The 25,264-nt window shown below is 43.2% G+C and overlaps 1 protein-coding gene across 1 annotated transcript in view; it reads left to right on the top strand.

Moving 5' to 3' along the window:
* Positions 1–25,264, top strand: part of XKR6 (XK related 6) — a gene marked incomplete at both ends in the record, with an annotated part of 192,312 nt that overhangs the window by 14,974 nt on the left and 152,074 nt on the right. The gene's annotated exons all lie outside the window — the stretch shown is intronic.

Genomic DNA, 25,264 nt, shown 5'->3' with positions numbered 1-25,264 from the left:
TAGACAGAGATGCCCTATTGCTAGCTCAGACCCTTTTCATTATACTTTTTAACCTGAATGTCAGTGTTGATATTTTCTGTCTTAAATAGAGAAATAGAAGTAAAGAAGCTTTGATTCTTAGTTCATTCAGGGCACCCTAGCAAAATGTTATATTGGAGGCTTACATATGACCAAGAGATGTGAGGTTTGCTTTCTGTGGTGTTAGAGACTGAGAAGTGCAGGTTGAGGTCTTGGCTGATTCGTTTAGTATCTGATGAGGATCTACTATTGGTTTTTACTAAGTATTCAGTTTCTGGTGTTCTGTTATAGCACCAGAAATGGACTACAATTACCAAGAATTTGAGGCCCTTGGATGAAAGAACAGTGCACACTCTCCTTCTGGGGTTTGTTGGCTGCTTTGTTCTTGGTGGACATTTGCTGTCTTTTCAGCCTACTTGGTGGGAAGGACAACTTGGTTCCCTTGGGACTCTTCTCTAAGGGCGCTGATCCCATTCATGGGGGTTCTGTTGTGTACAGACCTCACCTCTTAAGGCCATAACCTTGGGTTGTAACTTTGGAATTTTGCAGACCATAGTCAATAACCATGTTTTGGGGTATTTTTCTGCTTTGAAAACACATTTCCAAAATGACCCAAGGACAAGTGATTATGTACAATTTTATAGTTATGATTTTATTGGTAAACGTCAGTGCAGCTACAGTATTACCTTGTCTGGTGGGTGGCATTTGTGATTGGTTTGTAGACTGGGAAAGTTAGAGTGGTTTGGCTGTACTGTTACTGTATGCCAGCTGTCCTCATGGTGAGGTACTACAAAGCTGTTTAGTGGGGAAAGACAGAGTCTCCTATTTTCTGTGAGTGGGAAATGACCATGTCATAGTTTCACTGTCCCAGAAGACTTAAATTGCCAGTGTGATGTGACTGGAAAGTGTTTAGTTCCTTTCCTTGTGGTTGTGTCACAGTCCATCATGGTGGGAGAGAGCATGGGTGCAGTCATATGAGGCAGCTGGTCACATTGTATCTACAGTTAGGAAGATGGGAGAGGGGAATTCTGGTAATCTGCCTACCTTCTCCTATATTCATTTGGAGATCTGAGCCCATGGGATAGTACTACTTACATTTAGAGTGCGTCTTCCTCCTCAGTTAATGTCTCTGGGAACGTCAGCAGAGGTTTATATCATTCTGAATAATCAAATTGACAGTCAAAATTAACTGGGAAGCAGAGGAAGCTCAGTGAATGTGTGTTGTTGACATGGCACTAGTCTACATGGCACTAGTCTGTCAGCAATATGTCAGACCTGGGTAGTTTATGAACCCTTCCCCAGGGTGAGGCTCAGCTGAACGCAAAGCCTTCCTTTGGTCCAAATTTGAACATTGACAGTGTAAATAAGAACTAGCAACCACCCTCCTCTCTAAGGATGACTGTAACAAGATGGATCTCTACAAAGACTTCCTACTGAGACTAGCTAACTACTCCTTCTGATCTGTACAAAATAAATGCACTGAGATTCCATGGTGGTACGAGGTTGTTGATATGTCACCATCAGATCTGGAATATCCCACCTGATCCCAGCTTTTCTATGTGTGTCTGTTCTGTTTTTTGTTTTTGTCTTTTTTTTTTTTTTTTTTTTTTTTTACATTCTCTCAAGGCTCCAGACAGGTTTCCTTGACCAAGCTGGGTAATTAACTGTCACCGAAAGTGAGACCTTCCCATGCAGGATATGGCAGTTAATAGTAGAGAGAGTGAGACTTGGTAGACAGTTATGGGAATGTACTAGTTCATTGTGGGAATGCACAGTTCTGTTTGAGTGGGCTCTGGGAAAGCTGTGTTCCTCCTCCTGGTCTCTGCCCTGTGTTTCCTACCTTTCTGCCTGCCGTGGCTGGAGCAGCAAGTTTCTTGCAGATACCACTGCCAGGTTCTCGACTGCTTAGCTTCCAGAACTGTGAGCCAAATCATTTTCTATTCATAACTTTCCCAGTCTCAGATACTCTGTTATAACAGCAGAAATAGATTAAAATAGACCATCTTAATGGAAGTTTAAGGTATCTGGATGAAAGAATAGTATATATTGTTTTTCTGGTGACTCCTGGCTACTTTTGTCCCTGATGAAGCATTTCATGTACTGAACCAGGAGTCACTGTTAGTTTCCACAAGTGTAAGTGTGTGAATTAACACGTATTTACACTGAAGACTGAGATGGAGTGGGGAGGAGAATGGGTTGCAAATAAATTGTGACCCTAGTATGGTGTTAGCGAATATTCTCCTCTCAGCTATCTCTCTTCAACCTGTCTTGTTTGTTTAGGTGTAAACTGAGCGATAATTTGGTAGGATTTCCTCTAAAGCCACAGGGAGTAGTTGATCTGGCTTCTGTGCTTGCAATAATCATAGGAGGTTCGGTACAGGTTGGACTACTTAGTTCTAGCATGCTTATTCTCAGGGGTTGCTTGTATCCAAAGCTGTCTTAACCTGCTGGTACCTCAACTACTTTGATATCCTAAAGCACATCATCATATTGGAGCCCCCTACTGGTGAGGCAAAGTGGGGTGTAGGCAGGTGTAGTTACCTGAAAGTGTCAGTGTGCTGTGCTCTAAGGAAGTGGTAATGTTGGTGTAGAAGGCAGGTGGCAGGTGTTCAGGGTTGTCACATTTGACAAGTGGGTGGTAAGGAACAGTGGAATTAGTGGATGGGAAAGAAGAGGCCACTTAGGATCTAAGATCTTCACTATTACGGTATGTATGCTTGCTTGTGTGTCTTCCTTTGGATTTTGGCCATATGTTGCATGTTATTTTATTCTTTGTGATGCTGGGGATTGATCCTAGGGCCGTGTGTTTAGTAGGTAGGCATCCCCCCTCCTTCCAGCCAGCTCACTGTCTCTTAAAATAGTGACTTAAAATAAGAACTACTGAATTTTGCCTTCTTTTTTTCCCTCACCATCTCGTCATCTCTTTGGTTTCCCCTGCAGGAACCCATAGGAGAGAAGACTAAGGCTAGCTTAACTGTAGGGCCGGTTCGTGGAGAGGAAAGGGCTAACGACAGTTCTGAGTGAGTACTGGGGAGAGTCAGAACCCCAGGGGCAGGGAGGAGGCGAGGAAGTCTAGCAAGTACTCTAGTAATTGACCTCATTCCTAGCATGGCTGGGTGGCACTCAGTCGCAGAGCCTGAGTCTGAAAGGATCAGAGAGCTGTGGACTCTGCTTGAGGCACTTTCAAACCTCACTGTTCTCCCAGAATTGAAGCTGAAGCCTGCGGGATGATCTGACTTTCTGGCCCTGAATAGGCAGAGCCAGTGGGGAGTCGGATAGGGAGCAGAGCTGTTCTGTTGCTCTTGCTTTCCCCACTGTAGACAGGAGCACTGCAGGCGGACAGAGCATGCTTCCTTCCACATTAGCCGGGGAGCGAATTTACTAAGGTAGTGGGGCTGTTAGTGAAGGTTGTTCTTTTGAGATTTCTATATAATTTTGTCCAATCTCTATTTTTTTGGCAGAGAGCTAAGGCAAGACCAGGGAAATGCCATTAGAGCACATAGAGTTCTGTGTTAGGTGCTGAGCTGTCTCACCTACCCTCAGTTCCTCAGCTGATAATGGAGGTAATTATAACACTCCTCCGCTACCCCCCAGGCAGGATGAGTATGTGTTTGGTGCTTAGCATAAAGGAAGTAATATATAAATGTCATTAGAAACCTACAAAGGAGTGCTGGATCCAGCTGAGCATGCACACAGCAGAGTGATGGCTGCTCTTCCCTCTAAGGGCCTTCAGCAAGTCCAGTGTGTGCTTTTGTATTCTTAACTTTTACTATTTTCCCTTAGACTTTTATTGTAGGACTTAGTTCTATTTCATGGGCATTCTTTCCCATGTATTAAAGACAGTCATAGGGGTGCAGATTTCAATAGATTCTCTGAGCCTTTTGACCCCAGATAAGCATCTGGGTCTTGTCAGTAGTGAGCAGCTTGATGGGCCAGTCGTATTTTCCCTGCAGCGCCTGTCATTTACTAGATCCAGTGTGCAGCTTGGATAGGAGGAGTTGAAAACGCACTTGGTCAGGAGCTGTCATTGGTAACATGAGCTGCCCAGTGCTTACACTTTACATAGGAGCAGTGGTGGTTAGTAGGAGCATCCCTCATGGAATGGCTTCATACTTTCTGGAAGTTTCATGTTAAATCTGTGACATCTTAAACCATCTTAAATGCTTCTGAGTTTTGTAGAAAGCAATTTTGGATTATGACCACTGGCTTTAGTGCACAATTGTATCTAGCAAATGGTTCAGGTTTCTTTGTTTTCACGAGCAGAGTAAATAGATTGATAAAGTTGTCTGCCTTTTCTTAAAGAAGAGCTCTCTCTTTTTTTACATAGTTTTTCATGGTCCATGGTAAGTGGTAAGCATGTAGTGATGTCTGTGAGGGACGTTCTGTGGTGACACTACAGGAAGAACATCCTTGGTTTCATAATGGCTTTTCATTCTAAGTGTAACCCTTTTTAAAAACCAAAACAGGACATTAGGAATTTGAACCCAGGGCCTTGTGCCTGAAGTACTCTGTCAACTGAATTGTATGCCTAGCATTCTTAGGCAGCTCTTTGGGTTGTAGATTTGCCTTCTTGACTCTACCTAGAGCTGTGGTTCTCAAACTATGGATCACAACCCCAAAGGGGTCACATATCAGATGTCCTGCCTGTCAGATACTTACATTACTATTCATAGCAGTAGCAAAATTACAGTTTTGAAGTAGTAACAAAATAATCCTATTGTTGGAGTTGGCACATGAGGAACTTTATGGGAGATGCAGAGTTAGGAGAGTTGAGAACCACTGTACACAGTAGGAGTATAGTTAGAGGTAGTTGTGGGACTCGTACTTGTAGCCCTTATACCTGGGAAATTGAAGTAGGAATGTTATAAGTTCAAGGCCATAGGAATAGGAAGCAATAGGAACAAAAGCAATAGGAAGATAGGTTTGTGTTTCAGATTATGTATAACCCACACTTTGAACGATACAACCTTCTGTTCCAGACAGCTCAGATCCAAGAGGCTTGTGCTGTATTTGACTTGTGAACAGAGAGAGGTTGGGACTCTTCGACTTTGTGGCTCACCTCTGCCTAGGTTATGTATAGAACTTAAAACATTCCAGCTGCGTTCATTAGCCCTTTGACATACTTGCATTTCACTAGCTGGCCTTCCCTGTCTTTATATGCATCCTGTGGGCAAAAGGGATAAGAGTAGAGACTTGTGGCTAGATGTTAGTTATTGCTGGATGTTGCTGAGTTGGGATGGATTTCTTCGTTAGAGTGATTGTGCTGGTCAGGGTTTAGTGGCAGGTTACCAGTAATCACCAGAATTTTCAGCAAAGCTAAAGCTATCTGCCTGAGGCCAAGGATCATGCCCAGAGTTGACTAAGATCCTACCTGCTGTTTGTCTCCTTGTCCTGGCTTTATGCTGAGCTGTTGACTTTATGCTGGGCTGTCACTTGGTGTCATGTGGTGCCGGTCCCTTTACCTCTTTTGACCAGTGCTCCTTAGATGTGAAGCTCTACTATGAATTTTACTGTCAGGTTTTCATGGATCTGTTCCTCCTAAACACGATGGTAGTTTGCTTTGCTCTTCCTGTGATAGCGCTGCTGATGGCCGCCTTCCCTTCCTCCTTTCCCTGGGAGCATGTTTTCCTAGTGCAAAACTGGAAAGGGGGAAGTTAGATAGCTTAGATTTGAAGTCGCCCATTTCACATTGGGACTTTGAAGGGATGATGTTTATGATTGTCTCTGTGATTCCAGTGGACTTGGTACCTCTGCTTTGGCTGGAGTGGAACACTTGTCATATGCCTACTGTGACTAGAGGTGGATGACTGACTTGCTCACTGATACTCCTGGGGATCTGAGAGCTTTCTATTTACATAAAAGACTCTATAAGCCTCTCATTTTTAACAGTTGTAGGTTACTAAGTACGTGTGAAAGTGGTACAGAGTCACCACAGACTGTCCAGACCAAGAAACTTCAGACTATCTCTTCCTATGAGAAAAAACTGCCATGTCATGGCTTTGTAACATGTTGTCACAGTTAATAGATGCCAATACATGTCCACCCTGTGCCAGGTATTGCCCTAAGTTGAGGACATTTATTTTAATTTCTTAAGGGTTGTATACCTCTGAGGAACTGATCATTGCTATAGGCTTTTTCTCCTAAACAGGATTTTGTATATGGCTTTATGAGTTCACATTTTTTTTTTTTTTTTTTTTTAAACTGGGCAGTGGAGACACAGGCAGGCAGATCTTTGAGACTTTTGAAGCCAGCCTGGTTTTTAGAGTCCCAGGACAGCCAGAGTACACAGAAACACTCTGTCTCGAATCCTCCCTCTTCCCTCTTAAAAAGAAGGCATTGTCCTCTCTGACTTGAACCCCACTGAAGTGGATACAGGGAAGGAAGTAGATGTACGCCCGGAGTGAAGGGGAAACCTTGTTGACGGGAGCAGGTAGTGTGACTGAATGAGACAGGAGACAAGGATGCTGAGGGCAAACATCCCTGGAATCTGAACTTGAAGAATAGGAAAGCTAAATCAGGAAATCTGAAAAGGTGCTAGAGAGATAGCTCAGTGCTTATGAGTACAACGTTTGTATACTGTTCTTCCTAAGGACCTACGTTTGGTTCCCAGCACCCAAGTCAAGTAACTGGTTCACAATTGCCTAGCACACCAGCTTCGAGGGAATCTCATGCTTTTTGTCTCTGGAATATTTCTCCTTACATTCAAACAAGGATGGAAACACACACACAGCCATAATTAAAAATAAAATGTTTCTAAGTCTTCTTAATAAAAAGGTCTGAAAAACAGTAATTAACTAAAGGAACCAGACCAGAAAACATGCACAGTGTGTTTTATAATGGCTGAGGATTCTGCTCTTCCATGGTTGTAGAAGCCGGACTGGGAGGTGGGCTGGCTGTAACATTGAAAAGGGGTGTGTATGGAGTCAATGAGAACTAGACAAGTTTCTCACTTTGTGAACTTTAGAAGGTTACCAAATGGCTGTTTAATAGTGTGCTTAAGGAATTTTGTTCATTAGGTCTGTGGCTTGCTGGCTTGCTGGCTTGCTGGTGCATGGTGAATTGAGTAGGCAGAAAGGAAATGTCGGTTACATCATGAAGGGGAGTGGGGTGAGAGCTAGACATGACATTGGGGATCCAGAGAAGTTTGCTCTATGTGAAGTGGGAGTGATGTGTTGACTGGACACAGGGCTGGGAGAGGAGAAGCAGTGGGGACAGTCAGAGTCCTGGGAGAGGAGAAGCAGTGAGGACAGTCAGAGTCCTGGGAGAGGAGAAGCAGTGGGGACAGTCAGTCCTGGGAGAGGAGAAGCAGTGGGGACAGTCAGAGTCCTGGGAGAGGAGAAGCAGTGGGGACAGTCAGAGTCCTGGGAGAGGAGAAGCAGTGGGGACAGTCAGAGTCCTGGGAGAGGAGAAGCAGTGGGGACAGTCAGAGTCCTGGGAGAGGAGAAGCAGTGGGGACAGTCAGAGTCCTGGGAGAGGAGAAGCAGTGGGGACAGTCAGTCCTGGGAGAGGAGAAGCAGTGGGGACAGTCAGAGTCCTGGGAGAGGAGAAGCAGTGGGGACAGTCAGAGTCGTGGGAGAGGAGAAGCAGTGGGGACAGTCAGTCCTGGGAGAGGAGAAGCAGTGGGGACAGTCAGAGTCCTGGGAGAGGAGAAGCAGTGGGGACAGTCAGAGTCCTGGGAGAGGAGAAGCAGTGGGGACAGTCAGAGTCCTGGGAGAGGAGAAGCAGTGGGGACAGTCAGAGTCCTGGCAGTTCCAACCTAGGATGGGCTCTCACTGCATGGCAACTGTGGCTCATTTAGGGTTCCTGGACTTTTCTGGCTTTTCTGACCATTTACCCAACAAGAAACAACTTAAGAGAGGATAAGGGCTTATTTTAATTCTACTTCTAGACTGAATATGATCTATCATTGTGGGAAAGTTGAAAACAGAAAGTGGGGCCAGGTTATAAAAATCTCAAGGTTTGCCTTTGGTGGCCTCTTCCTCTAAAAAGGCTCCACCTCCTAACACTTTGACAGCTTTTTAAAACTGCTGTTACCTGGGGTCCACATTTTCCAACTCACATGCTTAAGGGATTGCTTGACATGTAAACCACAGCAGTTGTATTTAGAACAATCAGGCATCTAAAACCTGGACTTTAAGTGTGGCCAGTAGTAGCCTTGAGGCTGTGCTGCTGGAGACCCCTCTGAAGGCCTCACCTGTCTTTCCCTCCCAGAAAGGAGTGGAAACTGTATGGTGGACCTGCGATAGATTTTTTTTTTTAGATTCAGTTTTGAGTCCCTAAAGAAATAGAGACTTTAGTGTTGAGAATTGTGAAGCAAGACTTAATGGAAATAAAGGACAGCGGATGGAAGAGTTCCTTTGTCTTCTCTTGGAATCCAGGGTGAACCTTATGTGTAGGGAGAGAATCAGTAGGTGAGCATGCTTCACACACTCTAGAGACTCTTGTTAACTTGCAAGAACAGTATGTAGACACTTGGGCAGGTACCTTCTAGAGTACATGCTTGCTGTCCTCTCCATGGTGTACACGCTACAGTGCCTGCGTGGCTTCATGCTTCTTCATTTCTAGCTGTTGTCTTTGTTTCATCATGGTTTCTATTGATCCAGTAAATTGGTTTATTTGGGTCAATTGAGAGTAGTTACCTAAGGGAACTGTAAATATTGAACTCAGTCATTCATGTTGCTTAACTAAGTGCTGGGAGTTAGTTACAATTCTCTGGATACTGTGCAATAATCTAACTCAGAAATTAATTCTTGTAAACAGCAAGTCCATGGTCACACTGTCGGCGTTCTGGTCGCAGTGAGGTTGCAGCTGTGCACACATTGGTCTGTAGCACCTCTCACCTTGTCTTGGCATCTTCTACCAATCTGCTCACGTGTACGGTATGTTCACGCTGCAGTGATTGGCAGTAATTTCCATTGTGTAGTGACTGATTATGAGTCCATTGTGTGGTTGACAGGATGTTCTGCTGGAGGGCTGGTTGAGAAGCAGCTGGTCAGTTTCTGACTTCTGGTTACTAATTTCATTCTTTCTTTCTGAGTGAAAGCAGTTAGGCTTTGCTGAAGTTGAATAAATAGGAATGAGAAGCTTTGTTTAGAAGATACATGCGCTGAGCAAAGTTCAGAAACACTTTCCTTGCAAGTGTTGTTCTGGCAGCAGCTCATTAATCCGGAGCACTGGGTACCTTTTTCTGTGCCCCAGTCTCCTGGGAGAACCTATCTGCTCTGCAGTCTCTGAGTGGGATGGGCAAACTAGCAACATGCCTGGGTATTATTTGAAATCAGAGATGAGGAGACCTTGAGATGTTTCAGGGTGGACCATTGTCTTTAAATTTTCTAAAGCTCCTTAACTGATAGCACCACTTTATTTTAATATTATATTGGTAGAAATTTTTCTTAAGATCTTATATGGATTCTATACATCTCGTATAGAATCTAGTAAGTTACCTTAATGTAAATAGAAAAAAAAGAGATCTTGCTGAATATAGCAGCCCATGTTTGTTTTTGCACCACCTAGGAAGCTAAAGTAGAAGATGGTGAGTTCAGGGTCAGTGTGGGTTCACAGTGAGATGCCATCCTAAACATGACTGAGTGTAGCTCAGTGGTGGATCCTGAGTTTGGCCTGCCTGATGGAGGTTGGGTGTGTATTTCTGTTTTAATAGTAGTGTGTTAGTATATCTGATTACTACTGTTGTCATTTCCCTTTAATACTGACCTCTGATTATCAGTTATAGCTTCCCTTCTGGTCTGTACTCTTCTTCCCAGCATGGCTTCTGTGAAGCCAGACTTGTAATTTTAAGCCAGCATTATTTCTTTGGCTGATGGGAGCTATCAAGAACTTTAAAAGGCTAACTTGTGTTTTTTAAAGGTAAGGACAAACATGAAGCAGAACGAGTATAAATGGAGTATGGGCAAGCTTAAAAATAGAAATAAAATAAACTTCTTGCTGGGAGATTATCAAACAGCTCTTAGGTCAACAGCTTTGAAATGAGGTTGTCTGATTAGGATTCACTTTGCGGCTGTTCCGCGGCCTTGCCCTCCGTGATTCCTGGGGTAGCCTGGGCTTTCAGGGAACATTGTGTTCACATGGGTGGAATTGAATTAGATTGCTCTCTGAATGATCATGTACTCAGTGAAATTATTGCCACTCCTAAATGACTAAATAGTAAGAAACCACAGAAAATTACGTTCAAGTTTGCTCTTTTACACAACTAATGTGTAGCCTTAGAAAATTCATTTCTAAAGTAAATGTAAATACTTTGAAATATAGTGACTTTATATACATACTTCTGTCGAAAAGTGGCATTGTGGTTACATTTTCATTAGCATGTGCTAGTGTGGGGAGAGTTTAGTAAACAGTGTAAATGGGGTGTAATGTGCGGCTGCTGAGGCCGAGTTGCCGTTGACACTTTTAACAGAAAACGAGAGGAGAACTGGAGTGGAGTCTCCCTGCGCACTTTCACTCAGCTCTGGGGTACTTTGGGGACAGAAGTTGCTGTTTTCTAATACTCAATGAACAAGTCCATTGCTGAGGAAGAAAGGACATTGGAAGAATGTTCCGGAGAGGTTAGGGACTGCACCTGTTTCAGGGGACACTCACAAATTGGCTCTTTTTAAAAAAAATTCCTTGGAGGAATCCTAATGCTATGTGTGCCTTTAAATTAAGTAGAGTGACATAAAACTGCATTTATTTGGTACAGTAAACAAAGCTTTTTTTTTTTTTTTAAATCTCAATTGCAATTAATGGAAGGGAAAGAAATAACAGCTTTCAGGGTTCGAAGGTGTTCAGAAAAGTCATTCTGCCCTGCTCCCTTTCCCAGTCCCTATTCTATCGAGGTGGCAACAGTTATTAGAAAGAACCCTCTCTTCTTTGTCTGGCTGAAAGAACACCCAGTTTTGACTGGTAAGTTTGTGTAATTGCAATAAGGAACCACGCAGGAGCTGGAGAGCCGGCTCAGCATTATGAGTGTGTACAGGTCTTGCAGAGGACCAGGTGTGGTTCCCAGTGCCCCATCTTACAGCTTGCTGCTGCCTGTCACACCAGCTCCAGGGGATCGGACACCTCTGCCTGTCCTGTGCAGGCACCTACACGCATAATAATAAAGGTATCCAGGCCCTTAGTGTCTTTAGGTCAGTATCACTGTGGGCATACAGCCACACTGTGTTGTAGGCTGTGCTTTCTCATGACATGGTGGAGGGGTGCTGCCGTGAGCATGCCTGAGCCCAGCTGTGGACACTTGGCTTCAGTGTGCCTCAGAGGTGAATAAGGTTGCCCTTCCTGCATAACATTCCATCCCCTCTGCTTTAGAGTGTTTCAGCTCCTGCCTTGTCATTCATTTATTCATTATTATAATAATTAGTATTTACTGTTTCCATTTGCTTTTATTTTTCTTTCTTAATACCGTCTTGCAGCTAGTTTTGGGGGGTACTGGCACATATTTTTATATTGTAATTGTGTTTACATGCACCTCAGATAGTGCTGTGTCATTCTAGTGTTTACATTTATTTCATTGTGCCACACTGCCAGGGATATAATGCATATTATCACACCTGGTTTAAAAGGTTGTGTATTTCAAGTGTTCTCATCAGTCTTAGGTGAACAAGCAGAGCTCGTCAGTGTGGACTTTAAGATCATTTTGAAGTTTACAAAATAAATATACTAGGGTTTTACATCAACTTTGGTTGAATTTAAATTATAGAGCTTTCTGGTTCAGAGTGGCACTTGTTTTTCCAGTTGCTTTGCTGAGTCTTTTCTGGACCATACTTGAGGTAGGTGGTTGGTGTAGAAACGTTCTGTAATGAGTGGATTCCCTATGCTGTGCTTTTAACAGAGCTTCAATATTTTCTTTTTCTGGCTTCAACTTCAGTGTTAATCTATTTTCATTTGTACTTAGCATTGGCATTAACATTTTTTAACTTTCTCATGTTACAGATTTAGTTTCTTTTAGATTTTTGACTTGGTTTTCAATTTCATTAAGATTTTGTAGATAGTGTATAATGCTGTATTAGATTTCTTCTTTGCCTGATCACCGTTTGTAAACAGTGTTTTACATTCTATGAGGTTAGTGGACTTTGTTATTGCTGCAACTCTCCAGTTTTGTTACATGGTGATCAAGATGCTAGAATCTCTTGTAATCCAATGATAGCTTGTATTGCTCTAGTATCTGTTGAAATGCTCTGTTGTGGATTTGTGAATAGAGATGCAGCTGTCTTTGTGGTTAATGTGGTGATATGTGTGTCCTGACAGTTGTTTACTCTACGTTTGCTTGTCTTTCACTATTTAAATATATACTGTGTACCACATTTTCAGCGGTTTTGTTTAGTTGTCTAGGTCTACTGTTAAGTTACTTTCTTACAGGCAGCCCACACTATTGCTTCTCTAGTCCTGGAGGTTGGCAGGATCCCCATTCTTGGTGAAGGCCTTCCTAGCTCACAGACTGATGGGGAGGGGCAATGTCCCTACTCTCTGCTGTAGGGACATTATCAGTGCCATTACCTCTCAAAGGCCCTACCTCCTAATTCCATCACATTGGCCATTAGCATTTTAACATCTGGGTTAGGGGGGATTTATAAACCGTCTATTCCAAATGATAAGCATCTCCAACTTTCAGAGTGTTTCCTGGTCGTCCTTCCTGTCCAGGCAACCATTGCCTGCTTTCTCTGAGGTGCCCACCCAGAGTTTTATAGTAGTGCTTTACTCCATCTTTTGGTTGGGTTTTGTTGACTTAGCACAGTTATCTTCAAATGTATTCATGTTATGTGGGATTATTAGTGCATCCTTTTTATTGCTCAGAAGAGCTGTATTGTTTGATACTGTGCATTCCCATTTCATGCAGCCGGGAACTGTTACGAATGTATAGGCTCTCAACATTTGGGAACAAGTCTGTGTAGACATATGCTTTGTTTCTTCTAGGGAAATGCCCACGAGTGGGGTCATATGGCAGATCTATGTTAAAAGTTTTAAGAAATCAACAAACCATTTTCCAGAATAGTTGAAACATTTTTTTATTACTCAGCAGTAAGAGCCTGGGTTAGTGCTTCACACTTTTGCTAAAGGATGCCTTTAAAACAAACAAAAGTCTGCAGCTTTCTTGTCTGAGATGGTAGAGATTTCTTTTCCCCAGTTCTGGAGTTGAGTTAGGCCAAGAGCAGAGCGCACAGGGGTGTTTTTCCCCAAGGCCTCTGCTTGACTTGCCTGTGGTCCCTTCTGCTTTTGGGTGGCCTCCTTTGCCTGTATGCTCCTGGGGCTTTTGTTCTGTTCTGGTGTTCTTGTTAAGTGAGACTCGCTTGCCTGTTTTGGACCTAACATACCTGTCTCTTCCTTTGTACCTTCCTAACATACTTACCATTCTTCATATCGTATCTTCATCTCTCAAGATGATTTTTTTTTTTTAAGTTGTGTATTTTTGGTGACTTTCCTATGAGGATGTTTGCTCTTAAAGTGTCTTCTTTAACAACTTGTGGAATCAGACTTAGTATTTTTTATACTCACAGTGTGTTCTTCCCCTGGGAAGGAATTTTGTGTATGTGTGTGTGTGTGTGTGTGTGTGTGTGTGTCTGTGAGTGTGTGGTTAGTCTTTGGTCCTGTAGGGCTGCTCCATGGTGCTGTAGCACACACAGCTTCCTCACTGAAATTTCCTGCTTTCCTTTTATACCTCACCCATCTCTTCCATTCCATTTCCCTTTTGTAATTCTTGTTTTGGGCTTGTACCCTGCTGCTTTGGATGGTCTGGAACTCATTATGTAGACCAGGCTGGCCCTAACTCACAGAAATCCATCAGGTTCCTTTGGAACTCTTGCTTATTAGCTTAATCACCTCTTGTCTTCAGTGGGGGGCTTGCTGGGGGGTTGATTCTTTGTGAATCAGACTCCATCTGGGAGATCTATTGCTGCATCCCTGTGTTTCCAGCCTGTGTGGACTATGTGTCCCGGTGAGCACTGTTCTCTTGGGCTGTTCTGAGCTGACTGACCTACCAGTCTGCCCTGCACACAGAGTCCTCTGCAGCCTGGTGCAGGGCCCCAAGGCTGTGGCCTGTGACTAGCATTTGTTCCTATTTGCTGGTATGTTAGTGTCCACAAGATTCTTGTCATTGAGTGTGTCAGAAATAATGTGAGTGTTGGATTTTGTTACCTAGTTTTATCATATTTCATTTGAGAAAAAAATTTATTCAGAGAGGTAAGGATTTTTATCTTATATCGCAGACATAAGAATTTACTTATATTTTAAAGTAACAGCTTTGTTAAGAGGGCCAAGAGAATAAAATTAACAAAGCTTTAAAATATATATTTAGTATTATTAAAGGTTAATTATTTTATTGTGAAATTTTCAAGCATTGGAGAATTAATTGCTTTTATCAGCCACTAATAAGTAACTCAGGGTTCTCTGGAATGTGAAAAGCAGCTGAGTGTGTACTGGTGTATTATTGAAAATCTCGTTCTAAGGTCACTTTCTATGAACTGCTCTACATACTGCAGCCTAAAAAGTGCTTCTGGCTCTGAAACATGCATTATTTGTTTTGTATATTTTTGCCTAAAGAATATGGACTATTCACTTGCAATAAAATTAGATACTTTGTGAGCCCCAAGAATGAGAAGCTTAATTATCATCACAATCTCCCTGCTTCCATCCACTGGAAAGACCCTCTTGGTTTGAGAGTGTTTTAACTTGAAGTTTTAGATAGACGTGCATACAGGTTTAATAAAAATTATTATTCATCTTATGTATGCCAGTATATTAGGACTTAGTAAAGTTTCCCTTGTTTTCATTTTTTTTGTTTTTAAATATAAAACAGTTTCTTGTTAATAATTTAGTACTTTTTGTGTTGTATGTTAACATGTATTTTTTATTTTTAACACAAAGGTTATAGCTCCTTTTAGTAGTATAATGGAATTAAATACCTTTTTATACCATTAAGTCACATTCTACAACAAAATGTAACGGAGTGTAGTATTTATAATGTTTGTGCTGTAGGGTAATTTGTTGCCTTATTATTGGTCATTTGGACCCTTTCCAATTTTTGCTGTTATTAATAACACCATAATAGACACTGTGTGGTAATAGCATTGTGTGTATTCATGATCGTTTCCTGAGGTAAATAATTTGCATGTTTATATTGGGGGGTATGATATGGAGGGTGAATTCAAATAGCTTTTATAAAAGATTATATGAGGGAAGTTTTGTAGCTCAGTGGTAGGGTGCTTGCCTAGTGTGCAAGTTCTGGCCTTGATCTTCATCAACCCCGTCCCCAGTCAACAGCAACAGAGAGACAAGAGACAGAGAAAGAAAATAAAGTGAATTTACACTCCCACCTGCAGCAAAAGGACCAAGCAAATGCAAGTGCCATCTAGCATGTTATACAGTCTGGGAATGCTGGTGTGGCCAGGGCGTAACGTGACTGTAAATGCCAGTGTCTAGGGTTCATGGTTATTGTATTTGCAATAGTATGTGCTGAGTTATTGAACACTGTCTGAGGCTCCCCTTTAGTAAATGCTTTCATTTAAGGTATTGGGATCAGAGGCAGTTGAAGTAGACAAGAGATTCCGTGTGTGGTTACTGTGAAAGAGGAGACTGGGGACTCAGAAGAGAGCATCAGGAGCAGTGGAGCAAGGGATGTGTCACAAAGGAGGGAGAGCTGTTGCGAATGTTGAATGAGAGATTTTCAGATAGACCAGGACCAGGAGAGGGGTGACACAGGGTGCATGTAGAACAGCATTACGTCAGTGCACAGGGCTGCGAGCATCACGGGTGCCTCTAAGGAAATGGAAAGGATTTGAGAATGAGGCTTTTTGATAGAAAATCAGACGAAAAGACAGAACAGTTTATAAATGGCCTCACAGGCAGTCTTGGGTTTATCATTTACTCCATGAGTTAGGGACTTGGCTGGGTTTAAGGCAGGGAGTGATTCTAGTAAAGGCATGCATAAGTATAGTTATATTTGGGGTGTTGAGTGGTGGTAAAACCCAACATTTCCCTGGAAATGAAGTTCCTTTTAGAAGAAATCAGGCTGTTAGGAACAAGGGACAGTTTGGGGCATTTCAACTGCTTCTTTCCAAAGAATGGCTAAACCTTGCTAGCTCTTTTTCCCAGCGTGGGTTGATCTGTAATTAAATGCTAAGTTCTTTGTTCAGCTTATACTACATTAGCATTTTCTTTTTGAAGTGTGTGTGTGTGTGTGTGTGTGTGTGTGTGTGTGTGCATGGGCTGGCCCATAAAGGGGTCTGAGGAGGCTAATGGTTGGTTGTAGGTGTTTTCCTTTCTTTCTTCCTTTCTTTCTTTTTCTTTCTTTCTTTCTTTCTTTCTTTCTTTCTTTCTTTCTTTCTTTTTTTTGTAAAATAATTTTTTAAAAATATATATGAATACACTGTCACTGTCTTCAGACACACCAGAAGAGGGCATCAGATCTCATTACAGATGGTTGTGAGCCACCATGTGGTTGCTGGGATTTGAACTCAGGACCTCTGGAAGAGGAGTGAGTGCTCTTAACCTCTGAGCCATCTCTCTAGCCCTGGTAGGTGTTTTCTTCAGTCATTCTACTTGTTTTTGTTTTTGTTTTTTGAGACCTTTTTGAATCTGGAGCTCACCATTTTGGCTCAACTGGCTGGCAGTTGACCTCTGAACCCTGCCTGCCCTCCCCCAGTATGGATGTTCTAGGTACCACTGTGCCACTCCCTGCTTCTAAGTGGGTGCTGGAATTACAAAGCAAGCTCTTTACCCACTGAGCCCTCTCCCCAGCCCCTAGCCTATGATCTTCCTTTCCCGGTTTCTCCAGAGAGAGTGTGAAGAAGCACCCGTTCCTCCCGCTCAGGGTCTATTCTGACAGGCCTTACATATTTAGGAGGAGTATTTTGCAGTCTTTATGATTTGTGCCCCATCTCCTAGAGATGAAAGATGGTGTTCACATACTTGGCCCAGGTATTCTTAGTTAGGTCTAGCACAGATAGTACTGTCTGTGATGTAGGATGTACTGTCCCAAAATATCTAAGCTCTCAAAGATGTACCCTGTGCAAAACTGTCACCATGACTCTAAGTCTGCCAAAGTGGGATTTTTAATAACTGCCTTAAAACACAACCTTTGGTCCCCTGTTTGTACTTTCTCCCTCATGACTGATAGCCAGTCTCATTTAAGAAAAAAAGAGATTGTTTTAGGTTTTTATACATAGGAGTGTGTGCCTACATGTATGTCTGTTACCACAGTGTGCAGTACCGATGGAGGAGTAAGAAGTGGGTGTCAGATCCTTTGAGACTGGACTCACAGACAGGTGTGAGCCACTATGTGGGCACTGGGAATGGAACCAGGTCCTCTGGCAAATGTGCTGCATAGCTCTCTGATCCTTGATAAGTGTTTCACATTGCGTGCTGTTGTGCTAGTCAGTTTTCTTACTGGGACAGAATACTTGAGAAAGATGGCTTAAGAAGGGACGTTTTACAGCTTCATAGTTTCAGTCCATGGTCACCTGGCACTGTTTTTGGATCCTAGTACGATAGAACACTATGGCAGGTAGCGTGTGGCAGGGCAGAGCTCCTTCATTCACAGAGGTGCCGGAACAAAGCAAAAAGCATGCCTGCTTTCTCCATGCAGGCCCCACCTCTTAGTTTTTCTAACCCCAGCCATGGCCACACATTGTGAACCCATCTGCGGATTAATGTGCTGACCACCAAGTCCAGTCACTCACTGAGAGCCCCACCTCAGCACTGTTGGGACCAAGCCTCACTGTGTTTTGTGGGGACACAGCAAAACCTCTCTTACAGTATTTCGTCCTATTTTTATTATTAGCTTTTATTCTTTTATTGCACCTAATTTATTTTATCCGAGGTCTGCATATATACAGAGGAAACATAGTGTATGGTGAGACCTGATACTTGCAGTTTGGGCCATGATGAGGGACTGTTGGAATGCTGCTGTGTTCCTAAGAAAGCAGGAAGGACCTGAGTATAAAAGGATGTGCACAGCAGTTAGCTCTGTAGCGAAGGAGGCCCGGGACCAGTGGACATGCATGGAAACATTTCACTCAGCTCTAGTTCACCTGATGTTATCTGTTACTTCACTCAAGAGTCATTTTTAAAATAACTTATATTTCAGTCGTAACATTTAACATTTCTGAGGCTATTTCCTGTTCAATATTATAAACTCAAAACAACTCAGGAAAAGGTTTTCAGCTGTGCCCTCCACTTTTTAAACCATTCTTTCTTTTATCTCCCACTTTTCTAGTAAACACACATTCATATTCATTTATCCCCTCTCCCTATATACAGAAATATAAAGAGACATAATCCAGGTAGAAAAGCTGTGGTTGAATTATCTGCACAGCGGATTTAAAGAGGAAGGCAGGACGGTGAGGCTGTAGAGGATGCAAGTCACTTGCTGAGATGGAGCAGGCTGTGCAAATGCTGCATTCGATGCAGTGTCGTTCTGGATGCTTTCTTCATTGGGATTATAGCACTGAACAGGACTCCCACAGTGTCTCTAAAACATGGTACCGAATTCCGTCACCAGGCTTTGTGTATGACGCCATGACACCAATTCTTGCTCTTCTGCTCAGAATTCAGATGGTAACTGGAATCTGTGTTTGGGAATACATTTGGCACTCAGGTGGTGTGTGTGTGTGTGTGTGTGTGTGTGTGTGTGTGTGTGTGTGTGAGAGAGAGAGAGAGAGAGAGAGAGAGAGAGAGAGAGAGAGAGAGAGAGAGACCATTGTATATAAAGCACTGAGGTTCTGATGTGACTGTGGCTACTTAGTGACTGTGTACACGTGTGCTTGCTTTGAAAAGGCCTCATCGGTGTTCAGTGGCATCTTATTCAGGTTGGGCATCTTGTGGCTGGTCATGGAAGGCCATGGTACAGTAGTCTGAAGGAGACAGTATTTTGTGAGCAGTTCTTAGCAATACACTTAAAGGCACTTACTGCCCAGAATAGAGTTAGTAATAGTAATAGTGTGTCTGTAATAGCCTTTGTTTTATTTCTAAGGTCGGAGAGAGAAGGCCATGCATTTGCCATAGTGAGCAGTTCTTACACCTTGTCCTGAGGGAAGTCAGACCTTCAGCACCTGCACCAGCTCTGTGTCTGCCACATGCCGCTTCTTGCCCTGCTCCTGACAGTTTCAAGGAGGGGATGGGGAAGATAGGGCTTCTCTTTAAAAGCCTCCATTGCTCTGAGTGTTGTTGATTCCTTGTAAAATGCTTGGACTTTGGGGACTTAAAAACTGAAAACTCAGATGGGGCTTACGTGAAAAGGAACTGAATTTTGCTAAGACTTTGTATCATTTTGGAAGTACTGAAAAATTAAACTGACTTTTCAGATGGCAAATAATCACCCTAAACAGGTCAGCTACCAGTCTTACTGTTTCTTAAAATTTGAAGGCTGTTCTAGACCCCAAAGCACCTGCTTGCCATTCTAGAAGGTACACATTGATTACATAATGAGGTAACTTTCCTCTGGCTTTGGAAAGTTAATTTTAGTAATTTGCCAGACTTTATGTGAGAGCTATGCTAAGGATTTCCCCTTCAGTCTGGAACTGAGAATTTGGACCTCAACATTACCATTCCTGTTAAATGTCACTTAAAGGGAGGCTTGTTTTGTTTTGCTTTTAAAGTAAATATTGAATTGTTTTTAGAGTAGTCTAGCAGAAAATAGAAAGCCCTTAGACAGTTGACTTGTTTACAATGAAAATTATCCTTGGTCATGTTTTCTTGTCCATCTCACACTGACTCAAATACAAATGCAGAACCCCCCAATCACAGGTTTAAGATGAATTAAAATTCAGAGATCCAGGTATTATAATCTGCTTATGTAATACCTGTCACTAAGTGTATGTAATCTTTTCTGACATATTTTCATGACTGGGTCTGGTTATGTGGGCCTGTAATCAATTCCAGCTATGTGGGAGGCTGAGGCAGGAAGTTCCCATGATCAAGGCTTGCCTAAAATACTTGGTAACATCTGCCTCAAAAATTTAAAAAGGGCTGAGGATGTAGCTCAGTGTAGCTACTTGCCTAGTGTCTTAGGGTTTTATTGCTCTGAAGAGACACCATGACCAAGGAACTCCTATAAAGGACAACATTTAATTGGTGCTGGTTTACAGTTTAGAGGTTTAGTCCATTATCATTATGGTAGGAAGCATGGCAACATCCAGGCAGGCATGGTGCTGGAGGAGCTGAGAGTTCTACATCTTGATCCAAAGGCGGACAGAAGGAAATGGACTGTTTTTTGAAGGTAGCCAGAAGGCACCCGGAGTTTTACCCTTGGTGGAGCTTGAGTATAGGAGACTGCAAAGCCCATGCCCACACCGACGACACATTTCCTCCAACAAGGCTGCACCTACTCCAACAAGGCCATACCTCCTAATTGTGCCACTTCCCATGGGCCACGAATTAAAACAACAAGTCTATGGGGGCCAAATCTATTCAAACTGCTACACCTAGCAATGAGGTTCTGGGTTTAGTTCCTAATAAAACCCATGAGCCAGGAAACTAAGCATCAAAAAGAAGTGTCTTCACAGTATGGTTTTCCTCACTTAGTTTAGAACTAGTTATTAACCCAACCTTGGACATCCATTCATCTTTCTGTGGAAGTAGAAAGCATCACTATTCTGTCTGAGGATGTATATGACAGTCATTTAAGGGATGTGGAACAGCATGTTTAAAAAAGGTGCAGCATCATGGAACAGTGACTTGAGTTCTGAATCTTTTAGCCTCCCCAGCAAGTGGTGCTCCTATGGTTGGATGTTAGACATCTTTGGAAGTGAAACTTGCACAGTATAAACGATCCACTTTATTATTTGTTTTATTTATTTTTGTCTAGGTGAGTGTGTGTGTGTGTGTGTGTGTGTGTGAGTGTGTGTGTGTGTGTGTGTGTGTGTGTGTGTGTGGCCATTATTGGGTTACATCTTGAAATAATCCACTTTAAAGTGACCTGTTCCAAATGGGCCATTGAGATGACTTTAGTGGGTAGAGGTGCTTGCCCCCAGTCCTGAAGGCTTGGCATTAATTCCTGAGACATTAATTCTCTACGCAGGAAAGAATGTACTACTCCCGAGTTGTTCCCCAGCCTCCACAGTGCTACATGGTATGTGCCTGCCCACCCTCACAAAATAGACAAATGAAGAAATTTAAAAAATCTTTAAAAGGAACTGCTCAGTGGCATTCAGTGTTCCTGTGGTAGTGAACAGCCACCACTCTGAAGGCTAAGAACCTTGTGTCACCTTGTCCCCACTGAATAATTATCCGATTTCCTCTCCCTTCCAGCTCTTGACAGCCACAAGCTTGCATTCTGTCCATGTATATTTACCCATTCTAAATATTTTACGTAAATGTGGACTTTTACATTTGATTTGGGTATTGGAGCATAACATTTTGGTTGTTTAACTACTTGTGTATGCCTGAACAACAGTTCACACATAGATACACCGGTTGTCCACTGATGGACATTTGGGCACCTTGGTCTTTTTGGCTGCCCTAAACAGTACTGCTGGTAGAAGCAACCACACAGTGACACAGCAGTTCTATCTTGGCTGTATCCTATATCTCTAAAAAGGATGTTTATATCACAACAGCTTTATTCATAAAGCATTGCAAGTGTCATGTCTTGAAAGGAGTCCTGTTTACATGAGGTATATACTCACTGAGTTGAAACCAACGATGATGTTTGATTTCACTGTTGGCAAATTTTAACTCATTTTACAAGAGAGAATAGAGCAAACTGTGAATCCTAATTTTCAGCAACTCCAGCTGCTGTGCCAAACCAGGGGAACAAGAATAGAAGGAAAGTAGTTAGCTGTATTTACATCTAGATGCAGTGGTAGCTCAGCTCCTGGGGTAATCATGGGCATGGGTGGAAAATGGGATTCTTGGTGTACTTTGAAGGTTGAGCTGACTTGCTGTGTTGACAGGTATGATGGCTGGCTGATGGACATGAATACATTGGCAGAAAAGAGGCTGTAAAGGATGCTAAGAGTTTTGATGGGGGTGGAGCTGCCATTTAATGAGCCGAGAGAGCCCGAGGGCAGATGTGTGGGAAGGTGGGGAGTTTGAGTTTGCACAGAAACCTGCCAGCGATTAGGAATCTGCTTAGGACCAGAAATATAAAATCCAGAGTTGTCAGTACCTACTCAAGACTGAACAAGCGCTAACAGAGTGAGTAGGCAGAGCCAGGCTAGGTGCTGATCTCTAGGAAGGAAACCAATGAAAGAAGCCAAAGCCAGCAAGAGAGGGGTGGAGGGCAGAGGCCTGGCCAGTGGGGGAGGAGTAAACTCAGAGTGCTGTCAGAAAGGTAGTTGGTTGAGGTATTTTAAAACCATGTTCATCCTAGCACAAACTAGAGTACCTTGTTTAGAGACTGGTGTATGAGGTTAATTTACCCTGTGTGGTTAAGTGTATTTTAGGGAACTGCTTGCTCTGAGTTCTGCATGCAATAAACAAGTGCTTGATGATCATGTTGCTCCCTTTGGCTTGCTCACATGGAATGGGCGCGTTAAGCAATTGAATCAGTTAGCTGGTGTCCTGATTGTGTATGAGTCTCCAACAAGATTTGTCTGCTGGGGAGAATGGTAGTCACTGGTCACGGGACTCTGCTGCTTTTTGGTCCCCCTCGATGTTATAACTCACCAAGCACTGCATTCTGGGTAGAGTCCATTAAGAAGGAGTTCAGAGGTAGCTCAAATAAACCATTCCACTGAGTGCAAGAGGGTGTCAACTTCTTACAAGTTCAACTTACTATCGTTCTTTTCTGGGACAGAGCATGTTTTTCTCAGGAGACATAGCCCTGATGTGCAAGCCTGATAGTAAGCCTATGGGATAGTTTCCTCATTTTGGATTTTATTTTGATAACCAGGAAAATGAACTAAAACATGAATGAAATAGCCCTGGGACTGTATTTTAAAGGAAACATGCTATTTAACCTATAATAGTGAGGTCTAGAGCTCAGTGCTGACATCTGCTCAGTTGTTGAGCACCAACTGTGGCGTTCCACCATGGTGGAAATCTAGAAAGGAAGTGAGTGCGTTCGAGGAGCACACGGGCTGGACTGCTTCACAGATGCCCACTCTCAGACCCTGATGCCCTTTCTTCTCAGTGGTCTGTCGTCAGTGTGGAGCCCCTCACTCCACGAGTCTCAGTGGATGTGCTGAAGATCTTGGGACACAAGGAGTCTCCTTTTAAAAAAGATTGAAAAGGGTAGAAAATTCTTCTAGTGGACATGGCCAGATCGCACAGCAGGCCTGACCGGTTGGGAGGTCTCTGGTGCCAGTCCATTCCCATGTGCTGCTGCAGAGAGAAGCTGGGTTCTGGGGGCTGGACTCGGGGGCTTAATGAATGACACAGCAGATGAATCCATTAATATAACCATATAGTTAGTGGACCAATTTCTAAGGGCTGTTCTGAAGTGGTTCTCCAAAGAAGGGTGGGCACTTGATGGCGTGGGAGTCCAGCACTGGGTAGAGTTTGGGAAGACTAGGTTTATGTCCTATGTAACTGGGAGAAGCGGAGTTTGCCACTCTGACTGTGCAGCAGACGCCTTCTGAGGTCCAATCTTGGAAGGAGGGCCGTCAACCTCAACTGCAGGGCTCTGCGTCTAGTCAGGGTGGTGTGGAACATGTGCGTCCCCTTCCCCACAGGCCTTAATTACTTCAGTGTCTGCTCTCTGTGCAGTGTGTGCTTTGAATATTTTCAGAGAGGGGGAGGTACTTTATAACCTTTTTCACTCCGAGGATACACTGGTTTACGGAGACGGGTTTCATGGAATCAGATGTCAAAGATTTGTCTAATTGCAGTAACTTAATAATATTCATCACTTAGTTGTCCCTCTCAGGAAACGCACCGTTTGCTCAAGCTTTGCTAATAAAGAACGTGTCGGGGAGACAGTGAAATGCTACAACTTTGGAAGTGTTACCAGTGGTAGGCATTTCTTTAGAATTTCTGTGCAATTTGAATTGAGAGTGCTTTCGTTATTGTGTTGAAGTCAAATGAGCAATTTTAGAAGCCGTGAGAGGAACATGAAAGTAGGTAAGTGTGTCTGCGGGGGTTGTGAGTAGTTCTTCCTTCTGGTGGCTGATGTCTGTCCAGGTCCACCCTTACCCTGTCTATTGTTACTGGTCATGTTTCTAATGTCTCTGCATCCCTTTCCTGTGTGCTTTCTTATCAAACCATGCCTAACCCCAAGCCGTTGGTTAATAGGGGACAGTGTGTCTGGCATTTCCTGTCTCTTGATGTAGCGTTGCAGCTTTTATGTACAGTACCTTTGTGTTGTTCTCAGGAAGCTGTATTGATCTTTCCTGGGGAGCGACAGACTTCAGAGCATGGTCATTGTGACTGCAGTGAAGCTTATCATTTCTGTGGTTCCTGCCTAGGAAGCACCATCTGCTCTGCAGTAATTATTCTCATATGCAACCATGGAATTGTGTTTTGGAGACCTTAATGTGTTACGTTCCCCAGCTCCCTTATTTAAGCACTATAACCACCACCATCCCTAGAGATGTTGGCCTTGATATGCCCTGAAAATTGTGCCCTGCTGCCATGCCTCTGCCAAGGCCCTGCTCACATGGGTGGCTTGCTGGTCTGTGCTCCCTCCTGTGTGCTGACTCAGCTCCACTCTGGTGCTGATACCTTGAGGACGGTCACTCAGAGCACCCTCTATCGCATTATGCCAGACCCCAGGACCAGGGCAGCCACACTGTGCTAACTTTAGCCGTTGCCCTGCTGCCCTGGCCCTGCGGCTTCCAGAGCTGCCTTCTCTGCTTTTCATTCTCGTCTTACCTCAGCCAACCCAAAGCATTCTTGTGTGGTCGGAACTTGTTTCTGCCATTGTTTGACCGGTTGAACGGTCAGTTGGAGGCCTTTCCTGAGCCTTGATGGACGTATTCTCGTTCTGTTGAGGAGCCTGTGTGTGGTTGTAAATATGAGTGCTGTTCAGTTTGCTGTCTGCATGTATCTAGCACATCCTGCTCAAAATAGGATGATATAAAGCATGAAGCATAGACCTACATTTTTATCATACTTATTGACTGATGGATTGTATGAGTGGCCAGTGTGCGGTGGCATACGCCTGATGGTCAGATGACAACTTGCAGGAGTCTGTGCTTTCCTCCTGTGTCACCTGATCCAAGGTGGAACTCAGGTCATCAGTCTTGGTGGCAAGCACCTTTACCCATTGAGCCATCTTGCTAGCCTAGCTTTTTAAAAATTAGCAAATTGTTTCCTTATACCATTTTGATAACATGTAATCACTTCCATTATCCTTCCTTGCACGAATTCTATGCTG

The sequence above is a fragment of the Micromys minutus genome, assembly GCF_963924665.1.
Source record: "Micromys minutus genome assembly, chromosome: 12".
Taxonomy (NCBI): domain Eukaryota; kingdom Metazoa; phylum Chordata; class Mammalia; order Rodentia; family Muridae; genus Micromys; species Micromys minutus.
Note: the sequence above shows the minus strand (reverse complement) of the source record. Positions and strands in the feature narration are given on the sequence as shown.